Source organism: Ostrea edulis, chromosome 5 (assembly GCF_947568905.1).
Source record: "Ostrea edulis chromosome 5, xbOstEdul1.1, whole genome shotgun sequence".
NCBI classification, from domain to species: domain Eukaryota; kingdom Metazoa; phylum Mollusca; class Bivalvia; order Ostreida; family Ostreidae; genus Ostrea; species Ostrea edulis.
Genome location: NC_079168.1, coordinates 2,120,251 through 2,136,394, shown reverse-complemented (window position 1 = coordinate 2,136,394; position 16,144 = coordinate 2,120,251). Strand labels below are relative to the sequence as shown.

The following is a 16,144-nucleotide window of genomic DNA, read 5'->3' as shown; positions in this document are numbered from 1 at the left end:
TTTCCTGATGAAAAGTTGTTTTTTTTTAAACGTGTTTATTGTTAGACATGATACATAAGACATGATTTGTTTAAAAGTAAAGACATTTTTATACTTTTTATTTGTTTATTTGTTTAGCTGATAAAACTTTCCATTCTTTGTTCACATATTGAAAATCATCTCGATAAAGATCCCTCCCTGTTCAATGGCCAAAGGCACAGAGCATAAATTTTGCAGCCATTCACCGGCAAGGATCATTTCTCCCTATGAGTAAACGATTCTTTAGAGAGATGTTAAACAAGATACAATTGATCACAGACAAGTTCTAATCCTAACCGGTCGCGGTCGCTCAGTGGTAGAGCACCGTCACCAGGAGGTCGTGTGTTTGAGCGCTGCTTATTTATCAATTTTCTCATAATGAGTTCTTACGTATTAAGGTATATCGCAGAATAATGAGTGGCATTCCTTTGATCTCTACAATGATCGTGGTAAAATGAAAGATCCTCTAAACTCGATCACAAAAACATTTAAGATACAATATCATCAGATGTTTCACTTCAATGTAAAATGAAATTGAAGTTTTAAGAGGCGATATATGGCCTAAAATGGGCAAGATTTTAGGAAATGTTTACGATTTGCCTATTTTTAGTTAAACGGGCATGGGCACAATTTAAGCTGAAAATTTTCAAATCTTATTTTCCATTTTTAATGTTTATAATGCTTAACTAAGGTACTCCTAATGGTCAGCAAAATTTTGAATGTCAGTTGTTGATGTACATGGGAGATGCAGACCTCACAATTCTTTGTTACAAGTTGGCCTATATGTTCAAACAAGGCTCGTGTTATGTTTCTGTTTACATAAGTTAATATACATATAAAATGGGTTGTTTTCGATTCCAGTTCATGATAGGAATATATTGCAGAAAACATGCCGCCGTAGGAGTTGCTTATTTCTGTAGATCGAGTCATCAACTCCCCGGGTTAAATTGTATTGCTTTTCTATGTTGACAATCATTTACGAGAATAAACTTTTGTCTCGTCTTACCTTAACTAGGGCCTGAGGCACACAACAACGTTTTAATATCTTTATTCAACAAGGAATGAAAACCACACAATGGAAACAATTCTGATTTAAAAAACAAAAGAATGACATATACGATATAGAAATCAATTTCCTGTAGTGGTAGTGTTGTTTAGCAGTATGATATAGTGTATTGACAAACAGACACGCACGAGATACTTTATTTGAAGGGACTGATTCACGATTTCCCCCCAAATTTAGTTTTTCACTTTAAATTATCGAAATCTACAGTCTAATATGTTCAGAAGGTTTTACCTAAACATTAAAGTTATATATCATGACAGAGGTTCATTATACCGAGTATATTATTTGTTTGAAACAAAGATTAAGGTGTGTTATTGTTTACGAAGTTTTCAAAGTAAATGGATATTGATCCAAGTTCATTATATGTATCACATTTCAAGTATACTTTAGGTACCATTTGTCATTTAAAAGTCAAAATTTGTGAATGTACAAAATTAAGATGTATTAAATTGCAACATTAACATTTAACTGGTTTGTTTGTTTACATAAAAAGACTCGAGTCTTTGTTTACATAACACATACTTAAAGCCAAAATATTGCTCTTATCCTTGCATTCAGAAGTCCAAATTTTAGTTGTCAACATTAAATGAGTTATATTCTGCATTTTTAACTTCAAAAATAAAAAATAAAATTTTTCGAAAAACGTGAATCAGTCCCTTTAAAGCGGCCCTTTAAATCCTGTGTACGGGACTACTAACAACATCCACATACTAAATATAAATCCAAAGTATTTTTAAATCAAAGAAACCATTCCGATAACTCGAAACGCTGTGATCCCAATCATATGCACATGTACATATATAACAAAAACAAATCTATAAGATTCTACACTCTAGGAATTTTAAGTCGTCTCCCTTTGTAATTTTTTAAACAATATTTTGTGATATGGATTAATGTATAATAAACGTTTGATTATAAATGATTTAAACCATTATTTCCATTATATTACACTTAATCTCAATTTAAAAGAAAAATACGATTGATTTATAACTTATTGAAAGACTTGATAATGATTACAGGATTTACCTTAAAACCTATGCTTAGTAAGAAAGAGTGATCATGTAAGCTCTCTTTGAAACGTAATAATAATACTCTGGTTTCTCTTCAATCCACGATTAAATCTTTCGCCTTTTACTAAAGATTTCCGTGGAGAGGAACATGAACGAGTCTATAGACTTATTTTTCATGCCCTACGATAAGTAGGGTAATACAATTATGATAGCAGAAAATGTTCGATATAGCTTAGAATGTAGGTAGCCAGTTCAAAGAACCTCAAGCTCTGCTAGCAGATTTAGCGAGAGTTTCCACCGGAATATTAGAGTTCATCTTCTCGTGAATAACACCGAAATAGCGACTGATTACTGAATTAAAATTTTCTTTGAGGAATGTTGTGTTTCCTGAAATGCATTATGTTCGACTTAGCCGTTCATATTTAATCTCCACCATTTATACCAATTTGGAAGAATATAAAGGAAATTTTGCATATCAGTTTCAATTTTGCTGAGAATAACAATATCGTCAGCGTATGGGAAAATGTTCATCTTTTCGTCTTCAATATTTACTACCGCATTTAGCTCTGAAAGGTATTGCACATCTATGTTAATTTCCCGTAAGGTGTTGCATGAAAGATCGAAAAATTTAAGTTATTCAAATACATGATAAAACCAATTGGAGCGTATACATGTCTTGATTCAATAATTTTTGAAAATAAGTTTAAAAGACATGTATTGACCAAATAAGCCAAAATATTTCGAGTTTAAATCAAACAATAGGCGATTTATATGATTTTTAGCGTTAAAATGGAGGGGTATCCCCGAATTTCAGAAAAACTGCCCCCGTGAAACAAAATAAATTTAGCATGAACATGTTCTTCGAGTTTTCCTCTAAAAAACTGTCCCTTTGAAATTTTGTTTCACGAGGGCATATTTTTGTAAATTAAAAAAAAAATGGAAACGACTTCACTGGTATTATTTTCAACTTCACCTGTACGTTAATTTCCCTTAGTAATGTATGGTCTACTATTTTTAAAACGACTGGGTTCGACTCCCTCACGAACACTCTTTTTTTCATATTACGTTTTCCATCTAGATATTTCTTCTTAATTGAAACACGCTTCTAGTTTTTATAAATGTTTCATGTCAAATCTCTGTTTATTACCATGTGCCGAGTTTGAAATAAGCTTCCAACCTGGACACTGTTTAGTTTGTGAATAGGACTCTCAACACGACGAATACAGCATGCAATACCTGTGTTTTAATAGTCAAGGTTGCTAATGAGACTTGTATGTTTTTCTGAATGAAAGTTGTTGACAAAGGCATTGTACCTTTTACGAAAAACTGTTGTGAACTTTGCAAAGCTTTGGAAGAAAACCTTGAAGGCCAAACAAGGTAAATAACCGTTAAACAGTTTGAGTTTATAGGTATTCCAGTCACAAATTGCGATGTTGAATCAATTTTTACAGGTGAATGTACTTCGAATAATTTTGAACTTTGTTAATGCGTATTAAACTTCCCATATTTTGTTTTGTGGCCATGTCCAGTTGCCAGTTGTTGGTTGTAGAAAATAATACATACGAGTATAAGCGCTTCTGGACTGTAGTAGTATAGAATATTAAATATTTGATACACTCGTAACATGTAACCGTATACATTGTATCTGATACTCAGGAAAAAAAGAAGACAATTTAATTTTCACGATTTCAAAAATTATCTTTATAGACTACATGTATAATGTATTGACATATAAACTGTATTAGGCTTGTCCCTAGTACTGGGGAATCCTTCAAGTATTTAAATGGCAAATACGCAATGAGTATAAATATGAATGAAGGTCAGCTCTACGTCACGAATGCTGGCACGGAGCACCGATTAGGGAAAATTACCGCTTCGGTGCAACACCCTCTTTGTGTTGCATGGTCGTTGATAAAGAGAGAAAACAACGAGAGTGGTAAGTTTTCACCTTGACTTACGCCATTTGAGCATTGAAACCAATTTGTACGAAGACCGTTAAAATGATTTTGAATATAAGCTACAAATAGCGTTATATATTATACCATTGATTCCATTTAGTAGCAGTTTATATTAGTATAAATCTCTATTGACAAAATCAAGAGATTTTTCAAGGTCAGTGAAAGTAGCAAAAGTGGACTTACGGTCGTGAATTAAATTGGTTAAGGTAAAAACATCATCTTCACATGGTCTATCTCGTCGGAATCTCTTTTGTGCGTCAGAAGATGTTTCACTGTCTTTGAGACATTGCTGAACTTTTGTTATTTAGAATTGAAAACCACAAAGGGGAAACAATTCTGATTCAAATGAAAAAGAAATAAAATAATGACATACGATATAGAAATTTAATCAATTTCCAGTAATGGTCGTGATAAACATTTCCTTTAGCAGTATGATATAGTGTATTTCCTTGGAGATAGGACAAACAGACACGCATGAGAGAATTTATTTAAAGCGGGCCTTTAAATCCTATGTACGGGACTACTAACAACATCCACATACTAAATATAAATCCAAAGTATTTTTAAATCAAAGAAACCATTCCGATAACTCGAAACGCTTTGGTCCCAATCATATGCACATGTACATATGTAGTAAAACTAATCTATAAAACTGTACACTCTAGGAAGTTGTTTCCCTTTAATTTGTAATTTTTTAAAAACAATATTTTGTGATGTGGATTAAATTAGAATAAACATTTGATAATAAATGATTTAAACCATAATTTCCATTATATTACATTTAATCTCAATTTGAAAGAAAAATACGATTGATTTATGACTTATTGAAAGACTTGATAATGATTACAGGATTTACCTTAAAACCTATGCTAAGTAAGAAGAAGTGATCATGTAAGCTCTCTTTAAACGTAATAATAACAATCCAGTTTCTCTTCAATCCACGATTAAATCTTTCGCCTTTTACTGAAGATTTCCGTGGAGAGGATCATGAATGAGTCTATAGACTTATTTTTGATGCCCTACGATAAGTAGGGTAATACAATTATGATAGCAGACAATGTTCAATATAGCTTGGAATGCAGGTAGCCAGTTCAAAGAACCTCAAGTTTCCACCGGTATATTAAAGTTCATCTTCTCGTGAATAACACCGAAATAGCGAGTGATTTTCATATTGTACCTCTTCTCCAATTATTGAATTAAAATTTTCTTTGAGGGATGTTGTGTTTCCTGAAATCCATTATGTTTGATTTAGCACAGTTCACATTTAATCTCCACCGTTTATATAACGCCGCGGTGACCGAGAGGTTTCTTGCGTTCACACTGCATGCGGAAGGTCGGGGGATTCGAATCCCGGCCGCGACAGATTGATTGATTTATTGATGTTTTCCGCCACACTCCTCGGAGATAACCTTAAAAACGGATGACCCGTGTCAAAGTAGGTGTGGCACGCTAAAGAATCCTCACTGCTCAATGGCCGTAAGCGTTGAGCATAGGTCTAAATTTGAAACCCTTCACCGGTCTTGGTGACGTCTCCATATGATCGAGTGAAAAATTCTCTAGCGACACGTTAAGCAAGATACAATCAATCAATCCACCGTTTTATACCAATTTGAAAGAATATCAAAAGAATTTTTTGCATATCAGTCTCAATTTTGTTGAGAATAACAATATCGTCGGCGTATGGGAAAATGTTCATCTTTTCATCTTCAATATTTACTACCGTATTTAGCTGTGGAAATTGTGTCGCACTGTCGTTGATAAAGAGAGAAAACAACGAGAGTGATAAGTTTTCACCTTGACTTAAATGATTTAGAATATAAGCTACAAATAGCGATATATATTGTACCATTGATTCCATTAAATTGCAGTTTATATTGTAGTAAATCTCTAATGACGAAATCAAAAGATTTTTCAAGGTCAATGAAAGTAGAAAAAGTTGACTTAGGGTCGTGAATTAAATTGGTTAAGGTAAAAACATCATCTTCACATGGTCTATCTCGTCGGAATCTCTTTTGTGCGTAAGAAGGTGTTTCACTGTCTTTGATACATTGTTGAACTCTGTTATTTAGAATTAAAAACCACAAAAGGGAAAGAATTTTGATTCAAATGAAAAAGAAATAAAATAATGACATACGATATAGAAATTTAATTAATTTCCAGTAATGGTCATGATGAACATTTCCTTTAGCAGTATTATATATTAGTAGTGTATTTCCTTGGAGATAGGACAAACAGACACGCATGAGAGACTTTATTTAAAGCAGCCCTTTAATTCCTGTGTACTGGACTACTAACAACGTCCACATACTAAATATAAATCCAATGTATTTTTAAATCAAAGAAACCATTCCGATAACTCAAAACCCTTTGGTCCCAATCATATGCATATGTACATATATAATAAAACAAATCCATAAAATTGTACACTCTAGGAAGATGTCTCCCTTTGTAGTTTTTTAAAACAATATTTTGTGATGTGGATTAAATTAGAATAAACGTTTGATTATAAATGATTTAAACCATTATTTCCATTATATTACAATTAATCTCAATTTAAAAGAAAAATACGATTGATTTATAACTTATTGAAAGACTTGATAATGATTACAGGATTTACCTTAAAACCTATGCTAAGTAAGAAAGAGTGATCATGTAAGCTCTCTTTGAAACGTAATGATAATACTCTGGTTTCTCTTCAATCCACGATTAAATCTTTCGCCTTTTACTAAAGATTTCCGTGGAGAGGATCATGAACGAGTCTATAGACTTATTTTTGATGCCGTACGATAAGTAGGGTAATACCATTATTATAGCAGAAAATGTTCGATACAGCTTGGAATGCAGGTAGCCAGTTCAAAGAACCTCAATCTCTGCTAGCAGATTTAGCGAGAGTTTCCACCGGTATATTAAAGTTCATCTTCTCGTGAGTAACACCGAAATAACGAGTGATTTTCATATTGTACCTCTTCTCCAATTATTGAATTGAAATTTTCTTCCAGGGATGCTGTGTTTCCTGAAATGCATTATGTTCGATTTAGCCGTTCACATTTAATCTCCACCGTTTACACCAATTTGAAAGAATATCAAGGACATTTGGTATATCAGTCTCATTTTCGCTGAGAATAACAATATCGTTGGCGTATGATAAAATGTTCATCTTTTCAACTTCAATATTTACTACCGTATTTAGTTGTGAAATTTGTGTTGCACGGTTGTTCATAAAGAGATAAAACAATGAGGGTGATAAGTTGTCAGCTTGACTTACGCCATTTGAGCATTGAAACCAATTCGTACTAAGAGCGTTGATGTAGACACAGGGAAATGATTCTGAAGATAAGCTACAAATAGCGTTATATATTATGCAAGTGATTCCATTTGGTGGCAGTTTATATTGTAGTAAAACATGTGTAAATTGCCCTTAAGGTATGACCACTTTCTGAAGACGAGAAAATTTGGCCACATGGGTGATCAAGATCGGCCAGGTGTAAAAAAAAAAAAAATAACTGACCGACCAGCTAGGTGGAAAATTATATAATAAAACTAATCTATCAAATTGTACAATTTAGGAAGTCGTCTCCCTTTGTAATTTTTTTAAACCAATATTTTGTGATGTGGATTAAATTAGATTAAACATTTGATTATAAATGATTTAAACCATTATTTCCATTATATTACAATTGATCTCAATTTGAAAGAAAAATACGATTGATTTATAACTTATTGAAAAACTTGATAATGATTACAGGATTTACCTTAAAACCTATGCTAAGTAAGAAAAAGTGATCATGTAAGCTCTCTTTGAAACGTAATAATAATACTCTGGTTTCTCTTCAATCCACGATTAAATCTTTCGCCTTTTACTAAAGATTTCCGTGGAGAGGAACATGAACGAGTCTATAGACTTATTTTTGATGCCCTACGATAAATAGGGTAATACAATTATGATAGCAGACAATGTTCGATATAGTTTGGAATGTAGGTAGGCAGTTCAAAGAACCTCAAGCTCTGCTAGCAGATTTAGCGAGAGTTTCACCGGTATATTAAAGTTCATCTTCTCGTGAAAATCACCGAAATAGCGAGTGATTTTCATATTGTACCTCTTCTCCAATTATTGAATTGAAATTTTCTTTCAGGGATGTTGTGTTTCCTGAAATGCATTATGTTCGATTTAGCAGTTCACATTTAATCTTCACCGTTTTCAAGGGGCGGATCCTGGAATTGTGGTAACGGGGGGCGCCACTTTATGAGACAGCGGGTCCAGGGTGAAGCCCTGGGCGTGGTCCAGGGGGCGAAGCTCCCGGAAGCTCATGGATTTTACAGATTTTATGGGGCTTGAAATATTTCTCCTATGAAGACATTTGTACTATTCTCTATCCTTTCAATAAGGTGAAATTAATACAATGACCCAAATTTTAAGGGTTATTTGGAAACAATTAGGTTCTCCCAATGAAGTAATTCAAGAAATCAAAGGATTTTGTCATTTATTTCTCCGGGAGTGGTAGAAATTATTGCTTCTTTTATCGTTTAGTACATTTTCCGAAACAAGATACCGTGATTTACCTTAAATTTTAAAATTTTAAGGGGGGGGGGGGGAGAGACTGCGCCCCCCATTAAACCCGCCACTGGTTTACACCAACTTGAAAGAATATCAAGGACATTTGGCATATCAGTCTCATTTTCGCTGAGATAAACAATATCGTTGGTTAAAGATAAAATGTTCACTTTTCATCTTCAATATTTACTCCATAATTAGCTGTGAAATTTGTGTCGCACGGTTGTTGATAAAAAGACAAAACAGCGAGAGTGATAAGTTTTCATCTTGACTTACGCCATTTGAGCATTGAAACCAATTTGTACGAAGACCGTTAAAATGATTTTGAATATAAGCTACAAATAACGTTATATATTATACCATTCATTCCATTTAGTTGCAGTTTATAATGTTGTAAATCTCTAATGACGAAATCAAAAGATTTTTCAAGGTTAATGAAAGTAGCAAAAGTTAACTTACGGTCGTGAATTAAGGTCGATCGATCCTCTTGTGATGGCATAGGTTTTTGCAAAATCTTTATTAAATTAAATTGTGGGCATGATAGAAATATATCTTTCAGAGGATTTTCATTTACTGAATAAAATAAAAAATTTGGTAAACTTTTAATACTGAAAAAGGTTTTATTTTCCACAGATAATCGATGATTTATAATTTTAAAAATGTTGTCAAGGGCAATAACTCCTATGCTGGAATTTCCTCTACTGAATGTCTATGACACAATGATTTCCCTAATATCCACAATTAATTTTCATATATCTATGGATTAGCAGTTTTCTTAAACTGTTGACATTTGAAATGTGTCATTTCAGCAAGGTTTTTTTTTTATATTATTAATTTTCATTATTCTGTTTAACGAAAATGTGTGATTTTTTTATGTTGATACATGTATATACTTCTGTTTTTGTATGTCTGACATCTTTAAAAAGGTGGCAACGTACACATTTTCTTTGGTTATTGATTGAATTAAACTATATTGAGTGGAAATTAATACAGTTTTTCCACTTTTAACCATTAATATACACGTATCAACACTTCGCGAAAGTTACGTCCCTTGTCCACCATCTTCCGGATAAAAATCGTATTTCCCTACGTTGGCCTTTGTAATTTTCCTATCTGTAGCTTTGACATCTGTTATTTTTCCATCAATTGCAGTCAACTACAATATGCCCCAGATTGGGGCAACCCATTAACTTGTATGAAAACTTGGTAATTGGCTAAAATTCAAAGTAATAACATCTTACATTTGGTAAGGTAAAGAAGGAAAACTGGGTTTTTCACCGATTGACCTTTGGCTGACCCCGCAAAGGGACGTAACTTGCGGCGAAGTGTTGATACGTGTATTGATAAGTCATATGAGGATCGATCCACCTTAAATTTGTTATTTAAAATTGAAAACCACAAAGGGGAAACAATTTTGATTCAAATAAAACAGAAATAAAATAATGACATAGGATATAAAAATTTAATCAATTTCTAGTAATGACCGTGATGAACATTTCCTTTAGCAGTATGATATAGTGTATTTCCTTGGAGAAAGGACAAAAAGACCCGCATGAGAGACTTTATTTAAAGCGACCCTCCACCTCCTGTGTATGGGATTACTAACAACATCCACATACTAAATATAAATCCAATGTATTTTTAAATCAAAGAAACCATTCCGATAACTCAAAATCCTTTGATCCCAATCATATGTACATGTACATAGACATGTATAATAAAAGAAATCTATAAAATTGTACACTCTAGGAAGTTGTCTCCCTTTGTAGTTTTTTAAAACAATATTTTGTGATGTGGATTAAATTAGAATAAACATTTGATTATAAATGATTTAAACCATTATTTCCATTATATTACAATTAATCTCAATTTAAAAGAAAAATACGATTGATTTATAACTTATTGAAAGACTTGATAATGATTACAGGATTTACCTTAAAACCTATGCTAAGTAAGAAAGAATGATTATGTAAGCTCTCTTTGAAACGTAATAATAATACTCTGGTTTCTCTTCAATCCACGATTAAATCTTTCGCCTTTTACTAAAGATTTCCGTGGAGAGGAACATGAACGAGTCTATAGACTTATTTTTCATGCCCTACGATAAGTAGGGTAATACAATTATGATAGCAGAAAATGTTCGATATAGCTTAGAATGCAGGTAGCCAGTTCAAAGAACCTCAAGCTCTGCTAGCAGATCTACCGAGAGTTTCCACCGGTATATTAAAGTTCATCTTCTTGTGAATAACACCAAAATCGCGAGTGATTTTCATATTATACCTCTTCTCTAATTATTGTATTAAAATTTTCTTTGATGGATGTTGTGTTTCCTGAAATGCATTATGTTTGATTTAGCACAGTTCACATTTAATCTCCACCGTTTATATACTACCGCGGTTACCGAGAGGTTTCTAGCGTTCACACTGCATGCGGAAGGTCGGGGGGTTCGAATCCCGGCCGCGAGAGATTGATTCATTTATTGATGTTTTCCGCCACACTCAACATTTTTTCAGTTATCTGATGGCGTCCAGTTTTTATTGGTGGAAGAGAGAACCCAGATACAATGTACCTGGGAAGAGACCACCGACCTTCCGAAAGTAAACTGAGAAACTTTCTCACTTACCGGCGCGAGCGGGATTCGAACCCGCGCCGACAGAGGTGAGAGGTCGTGTGATTTTGAGCGCGATGCTCTAACCACTCGGCCACGGAGGCACCATCGCGACAGATCTAAGTCGTTAAAACAGGTAGTGATAATTTCATTGCCAAACGCTCGGCATCAGGTGTGAATGTTACGGGTCCTCGGAGATAACCTTAAAAACGGATGACCCGTGTCACAGTAGGTGTGGCACGCTAAAGAATCCTCACTGCTCAATGGCCGTAAGCGTTGAGCATAGGTCTAAATTTGAAACCCTTCACCGGTCTTGGTGACGTCTCCATATGATCGAGTGAAAAATTCTCTAGCGACACGTTAAGCAAGATACAATCAATCAATCCACCGTTTTATACCAATTTGAAAGAATATCAAAAGAATTGTTTGCATATCAGTCTCAAGTTTGTTGAGAATAATAATATCGTCGGCGTATGGGAAAATGTTCATCTTTTCATCTTCAATATTTACTACCGTATTTAGCTGTGGAAATTGTGTCGCACTGTCGTTGATAAAGAGAGTAAACAACGAGTGATAAGTTTTCACCTTGACTTACGCCATTTGAGCATTGAAACCAATTTGTACGAAGACCGTTAAAATGATTTAGAATATTATAAGCTACAAATAGCGATATATATTGTACCATTGATTCCATTTAATTGCAGTTTATATTGTAGTAAATCTCTAATGACGAAATCAAAAGATTTTTCAAGGTCAATTAAAGTAGCAAAAGTTGACTTAGGGTCGTGAATTAAATTGGTTAAGGTAAAAACATCATCTTCACATGGTCTATCTCGTCGGAATCTCTTTTGTGCGTCAGAAGGTGTTTCACTGTCTTTGATACATTGTTGAACTCTGTTATTTAGAATTAAAAACCACAAAAGGGAAAGATATTTGATTCAAATAAAAAAGAAATAAAATAATGACATACGATATAGAAATTTAATCAATTTCCACTAATGGTCATGATGAACATTTCCTTTAGCAGTATTATATATTAGTAGTGTATTTCCTTGGAGATAGGACAAAAAGACACGCATGAGAAACTTTATTTAAAGCAGCCCTTTAATTCCTGTGTACGGGACTACTAACAACATCCACATACTAAATATAAATCCTGTATTTTTAAATCAAAGAAACCATTCAAATAACTCAAAACCCTTTGATCCCAATCATATGCACATGTACATATATAATAAAACAAATCCATAAAATTGTACACTCTAGGAAGTTGTCTCCCTTTGTAGTTTTTTAAAACAATATTTTGTGATGTGGATTAAATTAGAATAAACATTTGATTATAAATGATTTAAACCATTATTTCCATTATATTACAATTAATCTCAATTTAAAAGAAAAATACGATTGATTTATAACTTATTGAAAGACTTGATAATGATTACAGGATTTACCTTAAAACCTATGCTAAGTAAGAAAGAATGATTATGTAAGCTCTCTTTGAAACGTAATAATAATACTCTGGTTTCTCTTCAATCCACGATTAAATCTTTCGCCTTTTACTAAAGATTTCCGTGGAGAGGAACATGAACGAGTCTATAGACTTATTTTTCATGCCCTACGATAAGTAGGGTAATACAATTATTATAGCAGAAAATGATAGATATAGCTTAGAATGCAGGTAGCCAGTTCAAAGAACCTCAAGCTCTGCTAGCAGATTTAGCGAGAGTTTCCACCGGTATATTAAAGTTCATCTTCTCGTGAATAACACCGAAATAGCGAGTGATTTTCATATTGTACCTCTTCTCCAATTATTGAATTGAAATTTTCTTTCAGGGATGCTGTGTTTCCTGAAATGCATTATGTTCGATTTAGCCGTTTACATTTAATTTCCACCGTTTACACCAATTTGAAAGAATATCAAGGACATTTGGCATATCAGTCTCATTTTCGCTGAGAATAACAATATCGTTGGCGTATGATAAAATGTTCATCTTTTCAACTTCAATATTTACTACCGTATTTAGTTGTGAAATTTGTTCGCACGGTCGTTCATAAAGAGATAAAACAATGAGGGTGATAAGTGGTCAGCTTGACTTACGCCATTCAGGGCCGTAAATTAGCCTTCAATTTGGAGGAGGCAGGAAATTAGGCGGGGGTCTGGGGGTCTGGGGGCCCCCAGACGCTGAGCACATTTTGTGCACACTGAACACGTTTCGTGCAAAATCCTTGATTCTAGGGCCTTCTAAGATGTTACTTGACTAACTCATTCTAAAAGAAAGATTTGGAATGCTTTTTAAGGGAGGTATCATGTTCTTAGTTATTGGAAACAACATAAATTCTAATGAACTTTAAATTTTAATTTTTTTGGCTCAAAAGTTGGAGGAGGCAGCTGCCTCCTCCGCCTCCATGTAATTTACGGCCCTGCCATTTGAGCATTGAAACCAATTCGTAATAAGAGCGTTGATGCAGACACAGGGAAATGATTCTGAAGATAAGCTACAAATAGCGTTATATATTATACAAGTGATTCCATTTGGTGGCAGTTTATATTGTAGTAAAACATGTGTAAATTGCCCTTAAAGCTGACATGAATTAATAAATATAGTATAATTCTATATGTCCGCCATATTTCTTTGCAAATCCGCCATATTAGTTGGATATTCTATTGTTATATGTATCAGGGTTCGCATGGTATATAAGGGGACGAGTTGTGCTACGCTTCACTTCACATCAGTGTCTTCGATTTACCTGTGCGGGTAGCTTCGACAGGTAACACGTACATCTCCGATACTACTTTACAGGACACCAAGAAGAAATGAAATCACGTTTTGAAACACCATGCAGTGCTCAAAATTACAATAAACAAATCGTACAGTTGTAAATCATTCTAAAAGCTTTGGATAAATAAATATAGAATGCCTTTTCTTTACTTGAATGTGCGTACATTTGCAATAAATACGTCAAAACTATACAAAAACGCGGAGAAATATTTCATCTATTATCTAGATCTATTGATGATATGGAATAAGCAAAGGGTATAAAATCTATGCCATTCACACTTACTTCAAGCAAAATGCAAATACATAAATGCTACTATACGTATAAAGAAGACATGGTCATGTATGCTCGCCATGAAAAAGCATCGAATGCGGATGACTATTTACCTGGGTCTACTCGTAATATCTGTAAAGGACCGAAGATGTACGTGTACACCTGTCGAAAATACTCAAAGTAGTAGTAAAACTCCCTTTATTAGCATAATCCATGAAACAAAACGGTACACTCCATTTGTATTCCAACAGTAAACAACATTGTCCATTGTACAGACTGCGACACACTTAGCCCGTGCCGATCAGCTATCTTCAATCAGGGGAAGTATCAGAGTAGAATATTTACCCTGTATTGTGCACGAATCCTTATACCGTATGCTTTGCTTGTCAGAGTATTGAAGATTTATAAATCAGGAAATCTTTTAGGTACATAAATTGTTTGTGCATAGATAATTTGCATATACAACACTGCACGAGTGTATGAGAGAGAGAGAGAGAGAGAGAGAGAGAGAGAGAGAGAGAGAGAGAGAGAGAGAGAGATTCAAACGATGATCTTGTAATAATCGCGCTCTTAATAAGACAAATGCTAATTCGGCGTTTAATATATCTTATATATCTATGCCATTTTGCTTTATTACATTCTGCGTCGGATGCAAATTGTAGTAATGCAAAATGTAATAATTGAGTTTATCATATGCGTTGTTATCAAGCACATAGAATTTTTTTTTTATTTAAACATATTTTATTGAGAAACTCAACAGGATTGAGCAACAGGCATAGCCTATATATGTAGGCCCTCTCCCAAAAACAAAGGTCAAGCACAAAGGTACTTAGAATCAAGGGGAGGGGCCAAGAGTGTCTGTCCCCCACCTTTGATAACAATATTCAATTTTTTTTTTTTTTTAATTTTTTTTTTTAATGTTTTCCGCCACACTCAACAATTTTTCAGTTATCTGGTGGCGCCCAGTTTTTGTTGGTGGAAGAGAGAAACCAGATACAATGTACCCTGGAAGAGACCACCGACCTTCCGAAAGTAAACTGGGAAACTTTCTCACTTACCGACACGAGCGGGTTTCGAACCCGCGCCGACAGAAGTGAGAGGCCGTTATTTTGTAATGCAAATAAAAATTATATTGGGTGACAACCCCCTCCCCACAAACTTGACCCCAGCTTGAAAGTTCTGATATAATAGTAGAAGACACACACCACCACAATTAAGAAAATGAAGATATTATGAGGCACTCATAGTAGAGGACTCTAACCACCCCATCCCACCCCCAACGATGGAAGAAAATAAAGTGTAGGGGGAAATTATTGAGACAGTCAAAATAAAAGACTCTTGTAACCCTTCGCCCCCACATTAGGACTTTGAAATTCGGATAAAACATCTTGGTTTGTTTGGGTTTTATGTTTTATTTTATTGATGTTTTCGTTCATCTTTTTAATTATTATTTTGAATGGCAAGAAATTTTAAAGAATCCAATTTTCCATTTTTTTCTTCCTGTTGTACCCCCCCCCCCCCCACCCCATGAAAAATGACGATACATGTCTGGTTATTACATGTACATTTTGCTTTTCAACACATGCATGCATACTAATTGTATGGTGTAGAATTGCACCCTTTGCCAAGTTTTACTTCATTTACACAGTGTAAGGAATGGTAAACCAAAATCACAAAACAAAATGCATAAAGTCCAAGATAGTTTTAAGCGTAGGAACTTCATTGGACTATAGCATATGTGTGTTTTAACGTTTCTGTAACATGTCATAATGATTATTTTCATTTCGGAGATCTGGCGCAATGGATATATTCTGAAAATAGACATACCGCTGTACGTCGAAATTTCAAATTCAAATGTATTCGATAAGATGTTAGTATTCA

At 34.0% G+C, this 16,144-nt stretch overlaps 1 long non-coding RNA gene and 6 other non-coding genes across 7 annotated transcripts; 6 read left to right on the top strand and 1 right to left on the bottom strand.

Moving 5' to 3' along the window:
* The first annotated feature begins 2,172 nt into the window (after positions 1-2,172).
* Positions 2,173-2,291, top strand: LOC125652961 (U5 spliceosomal RNA). Its single transcript, XR_007361779.1, has one exon. It is a non-coding gene; the product is annotated as a U5 spliceosomal RNA (small nuclear RNA).
* Positions 2,292-3,856: 1,565 nt separating this feature from the next.
* LOC130055196 (uncharacterized) lies at positions 3,857-10,883 on the bottom strand. Its single transcript, XR_008803482.1, has 2 exons — positions 7,318-10,883; positions 3,857-7,065 (listed from the first exon to the last, which is right to left on the bottom strand). It is a non-coding gene; the product is annotated as an uncharacterized LOC130055196 (long non-coding RNA).
* On the top strand, positions 4,970-5,088 carry LOC125652955 (U5 spliceosomal RNA). The gene has a single exon (XR_007361773.1). It is a non-coding gene; the product is annotated as a U5 spliceosomal RNA (small nuclear RNA).
* Positions 6,732-6,850, top strand: LOC125652954 (U5 spliceosomal RNA). Its single transcript, XR_007361772.1, has one exon. It is a non-coding gene; the product is annotated as a U5 spliceosomal RNA (small nuclear RNA).
* On the top strand, positions 7,867-7,985 carry LOC130046700 (U5 spliceosomal RNA). The gene has a single exon (XR_008795705.1). It is a non-coding gene; the product is annotated as a U5 spliceosomal RNA (small nuclear RNA).
* On the top strand, positions 10,601-10,719 carry LOC130046697 (U5 spliceosomal RNA). Its single transcript, XR_008795702.1, has one exon. It is a non-coding gene; the product is annotated as a U5 spliceosomal RNA (small nuclear RNA).
* A 1,842-nt stretch (positions 10,884-12,725) lies between the features above and the next one.
* LOC130046696 (U5 spliceosomal RNA) lies at positions 12,726-12,844 on the top strand. The gene has a single exon (XR_008795701.1). It is a non-coding gene; the product is annotated as a U5 spliceosomal RNA (small nuclear RNA).
* Positions 12,845-16,144: the final 3,300 nt, after the last annotated feature.